At 41.0% G+C, this 18,332-nt stretch overlaps 1 long non-coding RNA gene across 1 annotated transcript in view; it reads right to left on the bottom strand.

Annotated features, from left to right (window-relative positions):
• Nucleotides 1-18,332, bottom strand: part of LOC133221971 (uncharacterized) — a 149,408-nt gene that overhangs the window by 129,268 nt on the left and 1,808 nt on the right. Inside the window, exons 3-4 of the long non-coding RNA XR_009728134.1 lie at nucleotides 5,524-5,645; nucleotides 2,620-2,772 (exon numbers count right to left, since the gene is read on the bottom strand). This is a non-coding gene — a long non-coding RNA (uncharacterized LOC133221971). The remainder of the gene's footprint in view (nucleotides 1-2,619; nucleotides 2,773-5,523; nucleotides 5,646-18,332) is intronic.

Below are 18,332 nucleotides of genomic sequence, written 5' to 3'. Positions count from 1 at the left end.
ATCAGTGTGTTTAATAGCCCCTGCTGGACCTATTTTCCATGAATTTGTCTAATTGCTTCTTGAATCTATATCTGTCAGCAAGAAATTCCACAACTGAATTATGCACTATGTGAAAAAGCACTTCTATTTGTTCTGCTCTAAAGTAGCTGCTTGAAAATTCCTTTCATTGCTCCTTAAATCTTATGCTATAACAGGGGATAGTAATTTCCAATTCACTTTTCCCACACCATTTATGGCTTGTCACCTGTGTTACTTGTCTCTCTTCCAAGATGAACTGCCCTATTATATGTAATCTCTTCTAGGAGATCTCTTCCTGCCCTTTTCTGTATCTTCTCTTTTTCAATCATATCCTTTATAGGAGAGGATGAGCAGGACTTTATGCTTGTTTAAGACATGGGTGGACCATAAATTTGCAAGATGCATAAAGCTATTTTCTATTTTGTTGTCTGCATCTCACTTTAACATGCCTAACATTGCATTTTCCCTCTCTGGCTGCTGGCAGCTCGCTTCTCTCTGGTCTGTTTATGCTCTAAGCTCTTCAGGGTAAAGCTCATTTCTGATCATGAGTGTGTACAGGTCCTGCAGCACAACAGGGAGCTACAAACCAGACTTTCTGAAGGTGGACACTGGTAACGGGTTTGTCTGCAGAGAAACTGAAGGGCTATGGCTGCTTGCTGATGGTGCCTGACAAGAGGAAATGGTCACACTGGCCACTTAACTGCAGGGTTAATCCCAAAACTGCTTTCTACATACAAATGACCTGATAGTAAACACTTCTCTTTTCGTAAGGTACTCAGCAATGCATAGTAAAAACCCATTATGAGCAATTAATAATTGCTTTAAAACTCCATTTCTGGCTCAGGAAATCCTGAGCCCCTGCTAACGTATGCCAAGGGGGATGCACCAGGGAACAAGTGCCATATTTTCATCCTTCTCAGAAGCTCTGCTGTTGCTAACAGATAAAGGAATAGATACATTCTTGGTTTCATTTAGCTTGTCTGTCTATGTATGTATAATTTAAACCATCTTAATCACAGTTGCATCCCATAGAGCCGACTGTTTTGCAAAGCCAGGCATGAAGCAGTTCCTATCTGAATACATTTCATTTAAGAAGGCACAAAAAAATCCAGACTTTTGTGCACTGTGGCCAAATACATCTCTTGTTTGCTATGGAATTCATCAGAGCTATACTTCTCTTCCACTTCCTGACCAGCCAAGCAGTGCTTAACATTCCACTCAAGAATCTTTGTTGGCCAAAACTCAACCCTTTACACCCAAATGTTCTCACAACCACTGCTTTTATAACCAGCACCCTCTACTCTCCCCTACTCATCTCCACCATCCACAGACTGTACCTGCACCTTGCAGAGCACCTGCAAAGAGAATCTGAATTAATTTTTAGAACAGATTAGCTAAAATGCATTGAATATCTGTGTGAACATATTTATTCAGAATTAAAGTAGGCCTAATTCAATTTAACTTACTTCACTCGCAAAGTGAATTAAGGAAAATGTAATTGAGGCTACTCAAATTCTGATTAAGGGTCTTGACATCTGCCACAAGTGAAGCTGTATTATCCACAGGTTGTTAATTCACCACCAGAAGTGTGGAAACACAACCAATTGCACAGCAAAAAAAAGGAAATCATTAGTCCCCCAATTGCAATAACCACCAAAGTGTATTTATGCTAAATACATATTTAATTTGGGAGGCAACATTTCTGCATACCAAACCAGGAAACAGACTTCCCTTGCTTAGAACAATCCCATTTTCCAGTTATTTTTTTTTGTAACAGAATTATAATTGTGTCAGAATTCAGAAAAGTTGGTTAGGGGAAAAAGAGATAAAGTTTCATCACAGTGAGTGCAACAGCAGTCAGATTTTCCTTGCTAACTCATGGTTCTGTGAGTATCCATGTGGGCATAGTAAAAAATGCCTTAGAAAATCACCCCAGTTCACACAATACACCACAGAAAACCCATGTGTGCCCTGATGTGCTTTGCTTTTCCCTATCAATTCGATAGCTGGCACACTTGTTTTCAGCTGGTGGCAGAATGGTAAAACCTCAAGCTCTTGCTGCCTTGATGCTCTGCCTGTTTCAGGCCACATCTGTGAATAACTCTACTGCTATTGACAGTCAGAGGCATATGGATGTTCTTGAGCAGCCTCATTGTCTCAGCTCTGTGTTCAAGGGTGCCACCCCTACACATGACAGAATACTTCCTGTGCTGTTGGTGAAGATGCACATGCTAGATAGAACTGAAAAAGCTTTTTCTTCATGATCTGCTTTCACTGTATCTCAAGAGTTCTGTTATTTGGAAAATCAAAGTCTATTACACTTTGTGCATTATTCAGTTCATTCCATGCCATTATTATGCTTTTGCGTGTGTGTACAGCAGCAGTTATTTACAACTGAACTGTGAATCTAAAACTTAAAAGCCATTTTCTAGCTTATGCTTGACTTTCCTGTTGACAACCATAGCAGAAGTAGAATTGTTAGGGTTATTAGCTCAACCTGGGCTTAGGGAGATCAGCAAGTGCCTGAATAAAGAGAACAGATCCAAAGCAGCAAAACATCGTGTGAAAGCAAAACAAGATAGTGGCCAAGGGAATAGGTACCTTCTTTAGACTGTTACTCAGCCTAGTAATCCTCCCCAGCTTTCTCCACAGTTCTGCAGGTATGTGAAGTCCTTGTGATCTTTGGCCAAGGCTTTTGTTGTCCAAGTCCTAATTTGTGCTGTTTATATTCAGACAGGAGGAGCATGGATGATTCTAGAAATAAATGAGAAGGAAAACTGTGATGTTTCCCATGAAGAAATCCAAGGTCTCTTCTGGATCAACTTCAAACCCAATAATGAAGGACTAAAAATCACTTTTTGTTGTGTATCTGCATTTTTTCTAACTTTATGTTCTAAGCCTTTACAAGGTTTGACACTTGTTCCTTCCTGTACACCTTACCCCAATAGCTGCACTGCCAGTGGAAATTTCTCCACAGTCTCTAATATTAACACTGCACATGTTGAGAACACGGGTTTTGGTCAAGAAATTTGCTTCTTCTCCCTTCCTTCTGCTGGATTTCAGTCAGACAGAATTGCACTGTAAAATCAAGGGTAATTTCATAGGGTTTATAAGAAACTTTCAGTAGAAATTTGGAAGCTTCTTGTCTTTCCTGCAGAATTTCTTCTCACAAAGACATTAAAGATAACCTAAATCTAACTCGAAGTCACCATCTCAGCCTGATGGGTAAGAAGTAGCAAGCTCTATACCAGCAGCTCTCCCCGTCTTGTTCTTACCTGGAATTTCTTGCCTGACAAAGTGATCAAGGCTTCAGCTTCAGGTAACTCACAGAGAAATAATATGCAAGAAAAATACAATTGTAATGTCTTCTACCAAAAATGATGACCAGCTGTGCCCTCTGTACTGGCGTTATTAGTTCATTACGTTCAGATAATGGGGAAGTAGCTTTGCTGTCTGCTTGTAACTGAAGTAGACTGGAGTAGTGAGTTCAAAAGTGACAGGGAAAAAAATAAATCCAAGAATTCAACTGAGAAGCTTACTGGAAAAGTGAGGCTGAAGATCTAAATGCAGGAGGTGGATGATTCAGTAATGAATGGAAGGCTCATTCTGACAGCTTGGGCTGCCATCCAAGCTAATTTGTTTCCAAGCCTTCAGTTTGCCAACTGAAGTGGCTGAGAAATAATAGGCTCCCAAAAATATTTCTAAGGAAACACAATGCCCATTATCACTGAAGGAGAAAGAATCTGCACGTTTCAAAGAGGAAAAAGAAATTTGAGATCTGCCAACTTTGGCCAGTTCCAAACGACACAGGAAGGAGCAGTTCCAATGTAGTGAAAGGGAAGAAGTGGAGTATTGTTAAATAAATTCAAAGTGCCCATAAAAAATAGACACAATAAATAGAAGGATGTTTCTTTCAGAGAGAGATGATTTTATGGCTGAACCCATGCAAGCAGCCTATGATAAAGAGTTTGGGGCATAGGAAAAAATGGAAATTAGATTGGTAAAGAGAACTATAGTACAGAATAGAATGAAAAATAACGAGGTATCTCTTTAGGTTTGACTTGGTCATCACAGAATTTCATATAAAGCAGTTGGATATTTTATAAACATTAGAGACTGAAAAATTCCCCCACACAAACACTTTGTAGCTCTCACTAAAGCCAACAGCAGGAAGGAATGTCTTGTAATTGTCACCAGAGGTTAAGCCTTGGATTCCCTGTCCTTCCAGTCACACAGCATCTGTATGATCTCAGCCAAGACACAACATGTCTACATCGAGCACTATGCAAATAAGGAGTTAGCTTTTGGTGCTGTTAAGCAGAAAGAGATTTTGAAGTGTTAAAAATCACTTCATGGCTACAAGAAATCCCTATGGAAGTCGTATACTCTGTCACCGCAGATTTTTATGAAGAAGCTTAGACATGGCTGGCATACATATAAAAAGTTTTTGTTTGATTAATTTATGATATTACAAAATGGCTATTACTTATGAAAATATTTCCTTATTACAATTTTTTTTTACCTATGGGTACAAAATTCCAATCTGATCTGCTTTAAGAGCTGCTCAGCAAAATACTGTTAGCCTTCAGGTTAGGTTTTCCCAACACTCAGCAGCTGCAAAACTCACCCTTCTCAGATGCTACACACTCGATGCTACAAACATCCTCTTTTGGCCAGCATTGTGCACAAGAGCAAACTGACATTTTACTAAGAAACTGGTCAGCCTTTTGAGTGATACCATCTCTGTGATACCCCAACAACACAGACTATAGAAACAGCTTTTTCAGCCTCCTAACCATCTTCCTGATTTGAAACCTTATTTCTCTAAGGAATGTTCAGCATGCATTTTTAAGTGAATGAAGGAAGAATGGGACTACTGCAATTTTCTTGCACTAGACAGGTTTCTAAGTCTCAAGTGGTTTTAGATGCATGTTTTGTGGTAGATGGTATCAAGGACCATTCCTAATAGACCTATACAGGTACCCACTAACTTCATTTCCACTGGGAAGGGAATCTAGCACTGAGGGTTATTCTTTCTAATACAATTGCACTACCAGACTACTTAATTAAATGTGCAGTCAAAGCTAACATGTTCCCTCAGGGTGAATCACAACTGCAAAGGGAAGGTAAACCTGCAACTTATGCAGCCATACCAAGCTGAGCTTCCACCTCATGAGTATCAGTAGCAACAAAGCTACACCTGAGCAGGCTTCACTGTAGACTGTATCACCAGATATATATACACACAACTGTGTCACCTCTATGTTTTTTACAGCAGCTCGGTTGAAACTAGCTACAGCAGAATCAGGGCCAGCACTAGATTCATGAAATATTTGGGAAGACAAAATAAGGAGTCCCTTCCCCTTCAGTCACTCAGTGAATTTCTACCTAACTTAGTTTCAGAGCCTTTATAATTGTCCCTGTTGCTTGCCCCTAAAGCCAAGAGTGTTTCCATGTGCTCATTTGCAGCAAAGGTACACTTTTAATAAGTATGCACTGTCATACCTTGTGGTTTTGTCATGTCAGTTGTTTTCATGGTTGGTCACCTCTCCGCAGCAAAACCCAAGGGTTTGTTCAATACCTTGCAAATTGATTCTTCCTCATGAGAGGATACTGTCTGGCTACCTCTGAAACAGAAATAACCATGTTCCCAGAGGTGACGCTGTTTGTGTTTCCTCAATAAGCTTCATCTTTGCAATATTCTGTTATTGGAAAACCAAGTATTTTAAGATACCAACCCTTTGACAGAACTCTGGCAAGGCAGGTGTTTTGCTGGTAGATGAGCAGTATCCTGACACACTTAAACAGATTAATATTTGTGAATTTTGACATAATTACTGATTTCCTCAACAGATTTAAAGTCTAAGTTTATCTTCATGTTAATCCAATTTCATGCCTAGAACAGAGCAAGCACAACAGAATGTCTTTTGTAACCTTCTGATATCATTAATTATTGCTACATTGGGAGTTACAGCATGGAACAAACAGGTTTTTAAATGGAAATCATTTGTCTCTCAGCAGGGAGACTCAACAGTTTTATTTCCTTCAACGCCAAGCTGCATTCAAGTAATCTTGTTCCATGGTGATCCTCCCTCGACAGCCTGCAAGTCAGTGGTGAAATCCCATCTACTTTGCCGCTGGATTGGTCAAATATGCTGCCCATTAGGGGAGGTGTCTATTTCCTCTCCTAATTGCGGAGGAAGGGTTTTCTCCATGTTAAGGCCACGCTTTCCCCAAGCTCTGGGCATTTGGTCAGGTTTCCTGGTGATTTTCCACAAAAGGAAATCCCCTAACTCATTACAAAAAAAAATAGATTAATTGACCGGTTCAGTAACAACCTGCCCCAGGACCCAATAAACTTTACAAAGGGTACATTCCAATTACGACTGGGCTCAGCATGAACTGATAAGTAAGCCAGCATGATCCGTCTCCAGCATTAAGGAGGTTTTTTTCCCTTTTCCCCCATTAATTTAACTCTTTCTTGGCACTTGTGGATTGACTAATTTCTTACTGTCCCTTTCCCTGTGAGTGTTAACCCTGCTGAACGACTCACAGCAATGTGATCTAACAGGTTCCATAAAAGCAGCCACTGGTCTACAGCCACTTTCTAGGCACTGTTGTGGCCTTACAAGAAGGGTTAGTCAGAGCACTGCCTTCTTCAACACTTTGCCTGGTGTCCTAAAACAAATACAGATCTCAGACCAGGACAGGGAAGAGGGAAAGTGACCTTCTCACAGCAGAAACATCTAAGAAAGCAATTGGAACCACTTGCTAGCAGAGCACAGCTACAAGCCTGCCTTCACTATGTGAGAGGGTTGGGAGAGAAACAGGATCATTTGGTAATAAGCATAATTGCAACAGCAGAAGGAAATAGAAGGCAGACATCAAGTTAGGAAGACAAAACAAGTTTTTGGCTACAAAATGTTTGCTATATTATGCTCTCATATGATAGTCTGCCATAGCATTAGATAGCCTGGCTTGGGTGCCAAACCTAAAGTGTTCCACAGCACTGAACACTACCGATGCAAGGCAGCCTTATTCACAGAAGCTTATTGATAAAACATTTGGTGCTCAGCAGACTAGTCTGTAAAGTAAATTTACACACCTGCCTGGTAAGTAGTGCTACTTTTAACACATAAAAATGCACAGAAATCTGTACAGAAGACACTTAAACTGTTTGGACTCACATCTACTTCTGCTCAGATCCAGAATATCATTTTCATACATTTATTATGCCTTGCCCTGCACTGTATTTCTTACAGGAACAAGAATAGCTGTAATTATTGTTGTCAATCAAAGTTTCTCTGAAGTCCTGAGCTTTACTGTTTCAATAACTCATTTTTACCAGTGGCAAATGTCCTCAACAAACACTAGAGCCTAATTTGCAGTTTGGTTCCCTTGTCACTTTCTGAGTCATCTTGGTGGAATGCTGTGAGGCAAGCGATTAGTCTTAGGACTTCTTTTCATCTTCCCTTTCTTTACATCTGAGAGGTGTTAAGAAGTTTCCTTTCCACAGCTCAGGCACATCCAAGGTGTACTATAGGTACCGAAGGTGCATTGAAATACAAAGTTTATTCTACTTCAGTACAAAGAGAATACCTGATAAACTGTTCCAAAGTCAGCCTTAGCACATGCAGGTGCAGCTGTTATTGGTTTCACTGGAATTACAGTTACTTACAACTGGTGCTGGATTTAGCCCCTCACAAGTAAACCCTTCAGCATCACATAGGGCTCAACTGTGATTGCAAACCCATTGGTATAAATCAGAAGTAATTCTACCAATGATGCACAAGCCTCAAGGTAAACATCAGCCTCCCAAAACAGCTGAGATGCCAAAAATAAACATGATACAGTGCTGATGGATTTATAGTTAACTGACAGTTTCCTCTTCAGATTCTTAATCAGGTGTCACTGAGAGGTGCTAATATAATTAGGGATGAGATATGGATTAATAGGAAGAAAATATCATAACCTCACTCTTACAATAAAGCAGCCCGTATGCTATACTTACCTGCAAACTGCACCATTCTTCTGGTAGCATGACATTTGCTAAAGCAAAAGCCTGTTGATAATTCTCTATAGTCCTATATAGCACTCTGCCATGGCTGCTCTTCAAAAGGCCATATTTATCCCCTGGGAAATATAGCTGTATTAATATGACATTTTGTCACAAATTAATCTTAAACAGGGGTAATATTTTTGACACTGAGTTGAAACTGGAACTAAAAGGCAGTTCAGATGGTTAAAGTGGCAATATCCTGTAGCAGACTTATATTCCCTGAGATAATACTGTTATGGTGTAAGTACCAATGTACAGGGATGTACCAAGGAAGAGAACTGTGCAAGTCTTTCTTCATTTTAACAACACACGGGATCATTGGCCTTCTACTCTTTGTTACAGCTGGTAGTATAGCAATGCCCAGCGATCCCAAACACCAGAGCCTATGGTACTAGGTGCAGTATAGAATAACAAACCTTTTGCTAAGGAAAAGCAGCCAAGACAGACTATCAGCACCTCATCTACCATCATGATGGGCTGCACGGTAGAAAAGTAGACAGGTAGTTTAAAAAAGATCTAAAAAACCCCACTAATTTCTCATTAATGAGATTAAAAGTGGCCTAATCTGGCTTTTAATTGAAGTCCCATGGCACGAGTCAGTTGTGACGAAAGGGATTCCCTGTGATGTGCTCTCTTTCCTGCTGTGGAGGTTCCCAGGCTCTGTGCAGTTCATCAATGCCAGGCTAATTAACACAATGTAATCTTGCCACTGACACCCATTTCCCAACTCATTTTCACAAAGCTTCCACTATTACAGGAAATCAGGGGAAATTCATAATACAGACTTCCATAGGAGCTGACCCTGTTATACAAAGGATGCTCTTCACCTTTTTTATTCCATTCCTCCATACTGCATGATGCTGATGGTCACCAAAGATGACAGGTGATTTGGGGTACCCAAATACTACCTTATGGGCACTTCACTGTACATCTCAGCAGTCCTTCACCAATTGCATGTCATTTGCCTTTAATGGGATCATTTTCATTAAGACTAATGTCTCCTCCCTGGCTGTTTAACTCAATTCCCTCCTGAACGTGAAGGCTGCAGGCAGAGGCCAGCCAGAAATATTTGTGTTCTACAAAAGACTGAAATACCTACAGTTCTGGTCTGTTTAACATCTATCTTCTGAGATGCGAGGTGAAGCCTGCTGACCACTAGCAGTCATTAAAGATCCTATAGCACTTTTTGAAAGAGCAGAGGGTATTATTAACTCCAGGATCCTGGCCATATTCCAGTTTGGATAATTACATTCTACCACACTAAATTTCCCCCTGCAGTTTCAGTTGGGGAACTTCTGTTCTTCACTTCCACTTTTAACAACCAGAGCAAAGTGTTGCTTGCCCTGAAATGCCAACACATTCCAGTCTGGAGCTGGGATACAGGACTCAGCCCACAGGTAGACATTCTGCAAAATGCTCTGGGACTTGTTAGTAAGGAGGTGCACAACAACTGATCTGGAACACCATAAAGCCAGAGCTCCAACCTCAGTGATACCGCAGGTTGATCACAACACTCACATCTTGCTGGGGTTTATTGCTGGCAAATGCAATCCACGTGAGAGGTCTGGGTATCTACCATTGATGGCCTGAAAGTCTCCAGGGTGGACCAGGAGGTTTTGCTGGTAGGTGTTTTATTAACTGCTCAAGTGTAAAAATCAATTCAGGTCTTTCTACTCCTCAGTAATCATATGGTTGTACTGAGTGTTCACAAGTTTTTAGGTAACAATTGGATCTTCTGGAACTAGATAGTAAATACAAGCATCCCTATTTTCTGTATCAAGCAACACCAGAAAATACCCGTCTAAGGGCAGGATTTCTTACTTGAACAGGGATCCATGTTCCAGCTGAGTCACTTGCCCCTTTTAAGTACTATTAGCTAAGAATGAAATGCATCTGTAGATCAAACTTAACTATTCTATGATTCTATGAGCCCATGGATTTCAGGATCAGGAGTCATAGGGGTACCATTTTCATGACCTAGAGAGGGGAGGGAACAGAACAAGACAATGCGAGAGTGGGAAGCACATCTGTAACTCTGTTGAAAGAGGCAACCCACCGCCTTTTTAAAGGTTCTTTTGATTGCTTTTCATATGAAAAAGGTTCCCAGGAAATCTAAGTCTGGGACTGAGAAATTACGATAGCTGAGTGGACCGATGCACTGAACTATTAAAGAAACCTTGAAAATGCTATTTCTGTGCTCATATGAGAGCAAACAGACAAAATTCTCTTCCCTGAATTCCTTCGGCTTAGCATAAGAAAGATGATAGGCTGTAGGTTCTGTTGCTGCAGGCAACTGATGAGGGACCTCTTTGATGTGCTTTGATTCTGTAATTCAATGATATTTGGTTCCAGCTCCACTTTAAAAAAAAACCCAAATCCTTATTACCATAGGGAAAAACATTAAGGACACTTGCTTGGAAAACACTTGGGCTTATGTTAAGAGCTCTTATTCAAGATCAGAAAGTTTTGTTTCCTGTATTGTTCTCTGTCCTTTGAGCTGGTCACCTTGACTGCAAACCTGGACACAGGTACACTCTCCTGGGGTAGCACTTTCCATCTTTTAGAATGACAGAAAAACAGGAGTGAAAGGGACTTCCAGAGATCAGGAGCTCTCCTTCCCTCCCCAGAGACCTGACTGTTTCTAGCAGACATCTGTCTGTCTCTGTGATCGAAGATTAATACTCCTCCAGAGCGATTTATTTTGGGATTTGACTATCCTACCCACTCACACCTTCAGACAAAGAGATGCTTTCAGGAAACATGCGGCCTCTGGAGAAATACAGCCACTTCTGTAGTAAACTGTGGAAGTTGTATAAAAATAGAGAGAAAATCACTTAGTAATGTTTGATTAAAAAATGAAATGGATTATGTATCCAGGCCAGGTGGAAAGGGGTTCTGTTGGAGTCAGACCAGCTGGAACCTACCAGGATGCCCTTGCTATTCCACAACTTTGGTATTTCATTATAGTTAACTTTGAGTCCAGCAGCTCCGGATCAATCAGACTCCATCACAATACCAAGTTATCTTAGTCCGATGTCCAGTTAACAGGAGGAGAAACAGAGCCAGCAACCAGCAGGAGGACAAAAGGACAACCTATTGTGTTTCATTCACAGGGCAGACATCCTCAGACTCGGAGTCCAAGAAAACTCCCACTCATTTCTGAACGAACCATTCAAAAGCAGCATTTTCCTGAATGGATCAGTAGAGCTCATAGACTAAAGCCTATTGTAGAATGAGCCAATGGCATTTTCACAGTGCTCCGAGTTAGTACCAGTCTCCACTGCAGTGTGTGTATTGACAGTGGTTTAAGTTAAGGGGTTTCTTAATTTATTTTTTTTAAGAACTATGAATTCCCACATGCCCTCCTTTGGTAGCTTAAAGATTGTAGGAGGTCAAAAAAAAATAGGTCAGTGAAAATAACATTGCAACAAGAAATTAATTGCAAAGAACGTTTAATATGACAGGGGACTACATAAAATCCTATTATATTTCTTCACTACCCTACTCAGGAGTCTGTACTATGGCTATACTCAAAGGCCAGGGCAGTCTCCCAGGGTAAATTGCTACATTAGTTTGACATTTCTGGCTCCAATTAACCTTATATTTGAGCTATATTCTGAGGGTTTTTAAAAAAATATCTGTGATAAGGTTATGTTTTTCTATTACAGTTTCAATTGCTTAATGGCCTGCTCCTGATGCCAATCCCTCTTTAAACACACCCTAGGTAAGAAAATTAGGCCATAGTTTGACAATACATTGCTTGTGGCAGCAGGACCAGCCTAAGGTATTCCAGCCTCTCCCTCCTTGCCTCTGTCCTCCCAGGACAACACACTCTGCTCTACTTTGCACCCACCCAGCTAAGTGCTGCACCACAATTCAGGAACTATTCTGGCTTCAAAAGTTTGCTGAAACCTTCACCCTGTCAAGTTTGGTTTGTGAAGGAACAGAAGAACAGAGAGGATCTCTGATTTGACAATGAAAGCAGAATAACATCCCAGTCTTGCGCCTAAGGACATCAAATCCCCACTTAGACACTGCAGTCAGCCAGGCTGTAAATGTTAAGTACGGAGATCACAAGGGCAGGTATGGAGAGGACACATGGCCAGGTGGAGGTCACTGAGCAGGATCCACATCAGTGCTCCACTGAAGATAAGCAAAGCCACCAAATTACAGCTATTGGGGTTCTGGCCTCATTATCTTTTGCTTACAGCAGTACAAAGACATATAAATAAAACATGGATGGGTGGTGCTAGATCCTGTGTTCTTTCCACAAGCTTTAAGGTGCAATTGCACTACACACCTGATGTGGCACCATGTTACCAAAAGGAAGGAAGATTGCTGTATTCCAGTCCTTCCTAGGCATGCATATACATCCTAGGAGATCACGCAGGGTTGGCATAAATTGGATTAGAGAGGTCTTCTATGTGGAAAGTAACCTTAATCAAGAAGAAACAAGATTTATCTTCCAATCTATATGTTAGATCCAAATGACATGGAAACAAGCAATGCAAGCAATTGTCTCAACAAGGAAAGAGCAGGACTAAAGTCTTGCTTCTGCCTTACTCATGGAGCATAAGTACATTCACTCTGACACTGCTTGCATTGTGAATAGATATCTCCAATTCAGAAAGTGCTGCATAGAGCACACAAAAAGTTGTTGAGAATGGATGAACCCTGCCCGCATTTGCAGATCCAGCCAGGTCACTATCTTTTGAGCACAAATCAAAGAGAAGCAAGAACAAATTCAAGTAAGCTTTCTCTATGGCCACTTGCCCAAACAATGTCATTGAAAAAACACTACCAGTAAAATTAGCTTCCACAGACACAAATGGATATTCATTATCTGAACTTCACCAGAAAGTAATTCTTGGGAATAAGTCTTGGTCTGTAACTCGCTGGCAAGCAGCTCGCTCCAAGTATGAGATTTTCACAACATGAAATTCAAGCTATATGACCTACAGTTTGGCAGAAGAGTCAGTTTTAATGCGTTAATCACGATGCTGATATAAATGCTTACATTTCTGAATGTAAGTTCATTAGCTACGAGTTAGCTATGGCTGTTTTATTTGCCAAAAAAATATCTTTTTGAAACATTCCCAATGTCAAGTCTGTTTTTAATGTTTCTCGGGAAGTGAAACATCTTAGATTTTATTTTTACTTTCACATTAATGTATTTCAAATGGAAAGAATAAGAAGTGGATTTTGCAGATCCCTCCAGCTCCAGTATTAGGTGAGGGGTAATAATACTGCACAAAGCATCATAGAGACAACTACAGAAGAGCGAGCGCCGAGATATGGTTGGCAAGGAAACCACAATTTACAATAGCCTGGCTTTCCACATGCAGAACCTACAGCACTGTCATGTTAATTACATACAGCGAGGCAATGCTCAGCTTCCCAAGACAAGTCACTCCATTGACTACCACATGAGCCAAGCTAAGCAAATACCCTGTACTTCATCACCTCACAGAAATCCTCTGATGGATCCAATGGAAGTAAATGACAAAATTCTCCTTTATTTCAGTGGACAAAGATCAGAAATTTCGCCCTTATTTCATTTATTTTAATCCACTCTTAATAGCACTTAAAATCCAAAACTGAACAGGACGATATAATCCACATGGTGCAATACAGTCCTCTACTTCAAAAATAAACAGATTTTGGAGATATACTATGGGGAAATAATAATGGCTAAGATTTTCAAAAGTTAGATACCTTAATAAGTCACAGTATGGTCTTTAAAAGGACAGGAGCTCTTGAAACCACATAACAAAACTTAGGACACTTATTCAGGTGCCTAAAGAAAGTTCAAGTTAGAAGTTTTAGGAGCCACTGAAAAACCCCACCATCACAATGATACTTCTGAACTACAGAAATCATTCACCCCAATCCTGAACTCCTGGTCAGTATCTTATTAAAATAAAGCATATACAGAAATTACTAAACCATAATAAAGCTACTGAAAACTAAAGCACAAGTGGGACTCACAGCCTATATGGAGACGTACAGACTTACAGCAGACTCTAGGCAAATTTCAGCTGCATTGCTCAGAGCAATTGGCTGTTGCTCGCTTCCTTCTTATCAGGACCTCAAAATCACAGAGCTCAACCCCAAAATAAGCAAGCTCCAATCTGGAGAAACCTTTTCAGAGTTTAACTCTACACCCCATACTGACAGGGCATGCAAACACTGCAGTCTGAGGCACACCTGAAGTCACAAGAGATCCTGCCCTCTGTGCAGACTTGCCGTGCCCAAGATCAACAGAGCCAACATAATCTCGTGCCAATTTGCATTGTAAACGCCGTACGAGCACCACTTTATCCATCTGGAGGTTACCAGTGTATCATTTATTTATTGTGTTGTCTAAAAATTACCTTTAGAAATAGAAATGCTAATTTGACTGTACAAAGATTGCATCAATGCAGAGATTCAGACCAGGGGATGTTTTCTACATTCATTAATGCAGAATAAACTGCTCTGCTTTTCAGGAGCTAAGGATCAAGGACTGTCTTTTACATAATTAAAACTCTGAAATTTTAATATTATCTTCCCTCCACAAGATTCAGAATTCAGGAAACACCTCTCTGAGTATTAATTGTGCAGAATAATATTGCTGGCTGGCTGTATGATCTCTCCATCCTTTGATGTTTAAATTGATCCTCGTATTCTGGAGACAGCTTCTGCAGAACTGATTTCCTTGTCTTTATTTTAGCTAGGTTCATTCAAAGGGCAAAATATCCAAGCATTCAGCTTTTGACCCTACCAGCAAATATTTAATGTATGAATTAAACTGGACAGGGCTTTGCCAGAAGCTCTCTTTATGTTTTATTTCTGAAGCTATTTTTACCAACATTTAATCGCTTAAATGTAAGGAGATAAAGACATCTCTGACAAACTGTGTTTATTGAGCTAAATGCCATCAAGGAAAGCCCTTTTATTTTTTCATAATGGGTTCAGTGCACTTTGCATCTCTGGCTTTATTCTGAAACTCACTGTTACAGTCCTAGAGGATGATTCAGTAGCTAATATTGCCACTAAATAAATGCACAAGTGGATGGACACAGGAGGCAACTTGACAAAGAGACGGATGGATAAAGTGGAAACAGCCTTTAATAGGCTCCCAGGAAATAAAAGAGTGGTCTACGATCTCCAGTTACTCTCCTGCCCTTTCTGTATATATTTACAAGGGACCATTCTGTAAGAGCCATCAGCAAGCAAACAACAGTCAGACACCTGATTAAAGGTCAAACCAGCAGCAACAAAGCACAAATTAAAAGGGAAACCCCTGATTTTCACTCCCCTTCCCTCCTCCCACCAGCCAGCAGGCCTTACAGACCAGAATGCTGCGAGTCAGCAAGATCTTCTGGTGTCCAGAATATTTTAGGATATTAATGATGGACTTTGGGATGGCCAAGAAGGGGAGGAAGGCAGTGAGGAGGAGAGGGCTTTAAGAACAAATAGCCAAAAGGTGGAGAGGGCAGCAGCAGAATGGTGAATGACAAAACCAGGCCTCCACCAGGTGGAAAGGGCACTGGGGGAGAAGGTGATCGAGCCATTAGCAGGTGGAAGGGGAAGTTAAGGGTCAAAATCAATCTGTCAGGGGGCAGCAGGGAGGTATTACCACTGCAACTGGCTCTTGACTGATCAGCACAAGGGGAGGTCCGCAAGTTGGTGGTAGGAAATTGCTGTCAAACATTTGCCTCCAGCCTGTGCTGGCTGCAGCACGCTCCAGCATGGCCCAAACTTCTACTGCACACCAACCACTGCTGTTTCCGCTACACTTGCTCATTTCTGAGGGGAAAACATGACTTTGTTTTCCCCTAGCAGGTAGATGATGAACAGGCAGCCTGCTATGATATCCAGCTTTTTGTTTCTCTGAAGAGGGGAACATACATTCCCAAACTAATCCCAGTCTACAAACCATTTTAACACAAGTAATTAAACACAATGGACACTCCGCTTCACTTCCCAGCCATCCTGAACCTCAGCCTGCTTGTTTTAAATTGTTCCTATCAGGACTTGTGTTGCTCCTTTTGCCATGACAATGCAAGCAGCAAGTATGTGCTAGACATATGGGGAGGTATTTCCCCAAAGACATAAGGGGAATTTATACTTTCTTCTGATTTCAAGCACAAAACTGTGTCTCTGTCTTTCTGAACTACCCATCCTTTGATGTTCAAATCTCTCCTCAAGTACTGGACAGAGCACTGCAGAACTGAATTCCTTGTCTTTATTTTTTGTGAGGTTCATGCAAAGGTCAAAAATCCAGCTATTCAGCTTTTGACCCTAACTAATCTGGTGGGCAGTACCACAGACAGGAGAACTCCGTCTATAGTAAAAAGCCAGAGCAGCAAGTGCTGAGCCAAACTTCCCCACCACACACCCTACAGAGCAGACTGCTGACAAATTGCCATTTACCATAAGGAAGAGAGCACTGTTGTAGCAGGTGAAGCCCTCCACCACTGCCCAGTCACCCTTTGGTGCCCCTGAGGAGGCCAATAATAGTGGTAATTTTTGTTATGGGGCAGTGATCTGTGATTTTAAGTGGAGACATTCATCATTCAGAAGTCGCAGTCGAACAAGCTGCTCAATGGTGACCCGAGGGCACTCCCAGCCATGGAATCAGACTCAAACAGCAAGCTGGGGATATAAACACTCATGTTTAGGGATGAATGTTTACATCTTGTCTCTCTTTCTCTCACTACTTCTGTTGTTTAAAACGGGTTCAAACCTCATGTCCTTCAAGAGTCTATAAAGAGCTGCAGGAGTTCCAGCAATCAAAAGAAAAAGGAGATTGTTAACAGTCTACACCAATGATCCACTCACATTCCTCACAAACAGACCCAAAAAAATTAAGAGTCAAAAACTCTTTTCCCCAAGAAGCCTCTAAATCCATTTTCAGGCTGGACCCAGCAAAGAATGCTGAGATCTTTCATGGAGAAGGGCTGGAAGTCAATACAATTCAGAGAACATTTCATGGCCAGCACACCATATGACAGATGCTGGTGAGTAGATGATCAGGCATCTTTCTCACTGTCTAGTTACCATGCCCATCTAATTACCTATTGGAAATATTCTATCCATCATCTACCTTCAGTGAGAACAATGCTACTGTCCGCTCCAGTTTCCAAGTCAGAGCAGATTGCCATGAACAGTAGCAATAATGACATCCCCTTCTGTCCTCACAGGAGCTGAACACAGAAATAGAGTTGCTGGGATTCTTCTGCACACTTTTGCCAGCTCTCCTGCCAGGATTTGCTAGAGGAGTGGATCCAGAGATGGCTTCATAAAGTGAAGATAAAAAGAAGGAAAACCACCAAAACTCCCTAATGACCAGATGTGCCCAGCGACTGAGAAGAGTCCCTTGCTCTCATGCAGCTTTATGAAACTTGCAGCATTATGTGAGAAACAGCTTTAGCTTAAACATAAAATAAGACATCAGAACTCCTAGGTTTTTGCTCCTGCCACCGATCCTTCTGTGGTTCAGTCCTCTGTGCCTTGGTATCCCATGTCTCAATGGGGATGACAGTACTTTCCCATGCCTTCGTGGTTTTATGAGGTTTAACCCTTATTAACATTTGCAAAGCAGATTGGAAGCATTGAATGGAAGGCTGAAAAGAATTTTCAAAGCTTTATTACTTGAGAGAAAAATGTTGGGGGGGAAATATCCCAGTTAGGAGCAGAAGACTCTGTTCCCCTTCTTGATGTGGCAGTATTCAGCTCTCTGGGACCATTTTAACTCTAAGATTAACTCTGTAAGGCTCAGCTGACTCTGAACAATCCTGCTCTGCAACCACCTCTTTTCATCCCCATTACAAAAGGTGAGCAATATTTATTGGTTCAAGCAGGGCCAAGGGCTGACATTAAGCAAATTTCAAGGGTTATTTGAAGTTAATTGAGTTTAATCATGTAATGATTTTATAATTAGTCATAGTTCCCAGTCTTGTACTGAAAAAGTCACACTTAAGAATTATTTAAAATAAAATTAAAGCCAATTTCTAGTAAGAAGGAGGAAAATACACGAGTGGTCGGTGAGACTGGGTGAGGGGATCAGAAAGTGTGCTGGCTAAAAGCACTAACTGCTTTAGTGCACTGAATCTCTGCCTTTAAGTGCAGTGAGCTGAAGTCTCAGCTGGGGACTTGCACTATGGGTAAAGACAGCAGTAAGTTTCCAAACGTTAGTTCTGCTGTCTTGGTGGTATTTCTCACTGGCAATGAGCTGGATGGATCCTGCCCCAGGGTGAAAGATACTTCA

Source organism: Neopsephotus bourkii, unplaced genomic scaffold (genome assembly GCF_033783945.1).
Source record: "Neopsephotus bourkii isolate Nb327-2 ecotype Australia unplaced genomic scaffold, CSIRO-AGI_Nbou_v1 NB_1572, whole genome shotgun sequence".
NCBI classification, from domain to species: Eukaryota; Metazoa; Chordata; class Aves; order Psittaciformes; family Psittacidae; genus Neopsephotus; species Neopsephotus bourkii.
Note: the sequence above shows the minus strand (reverse complement) of the source record. Positions and strands in the feature narration are given on the sequence as shown.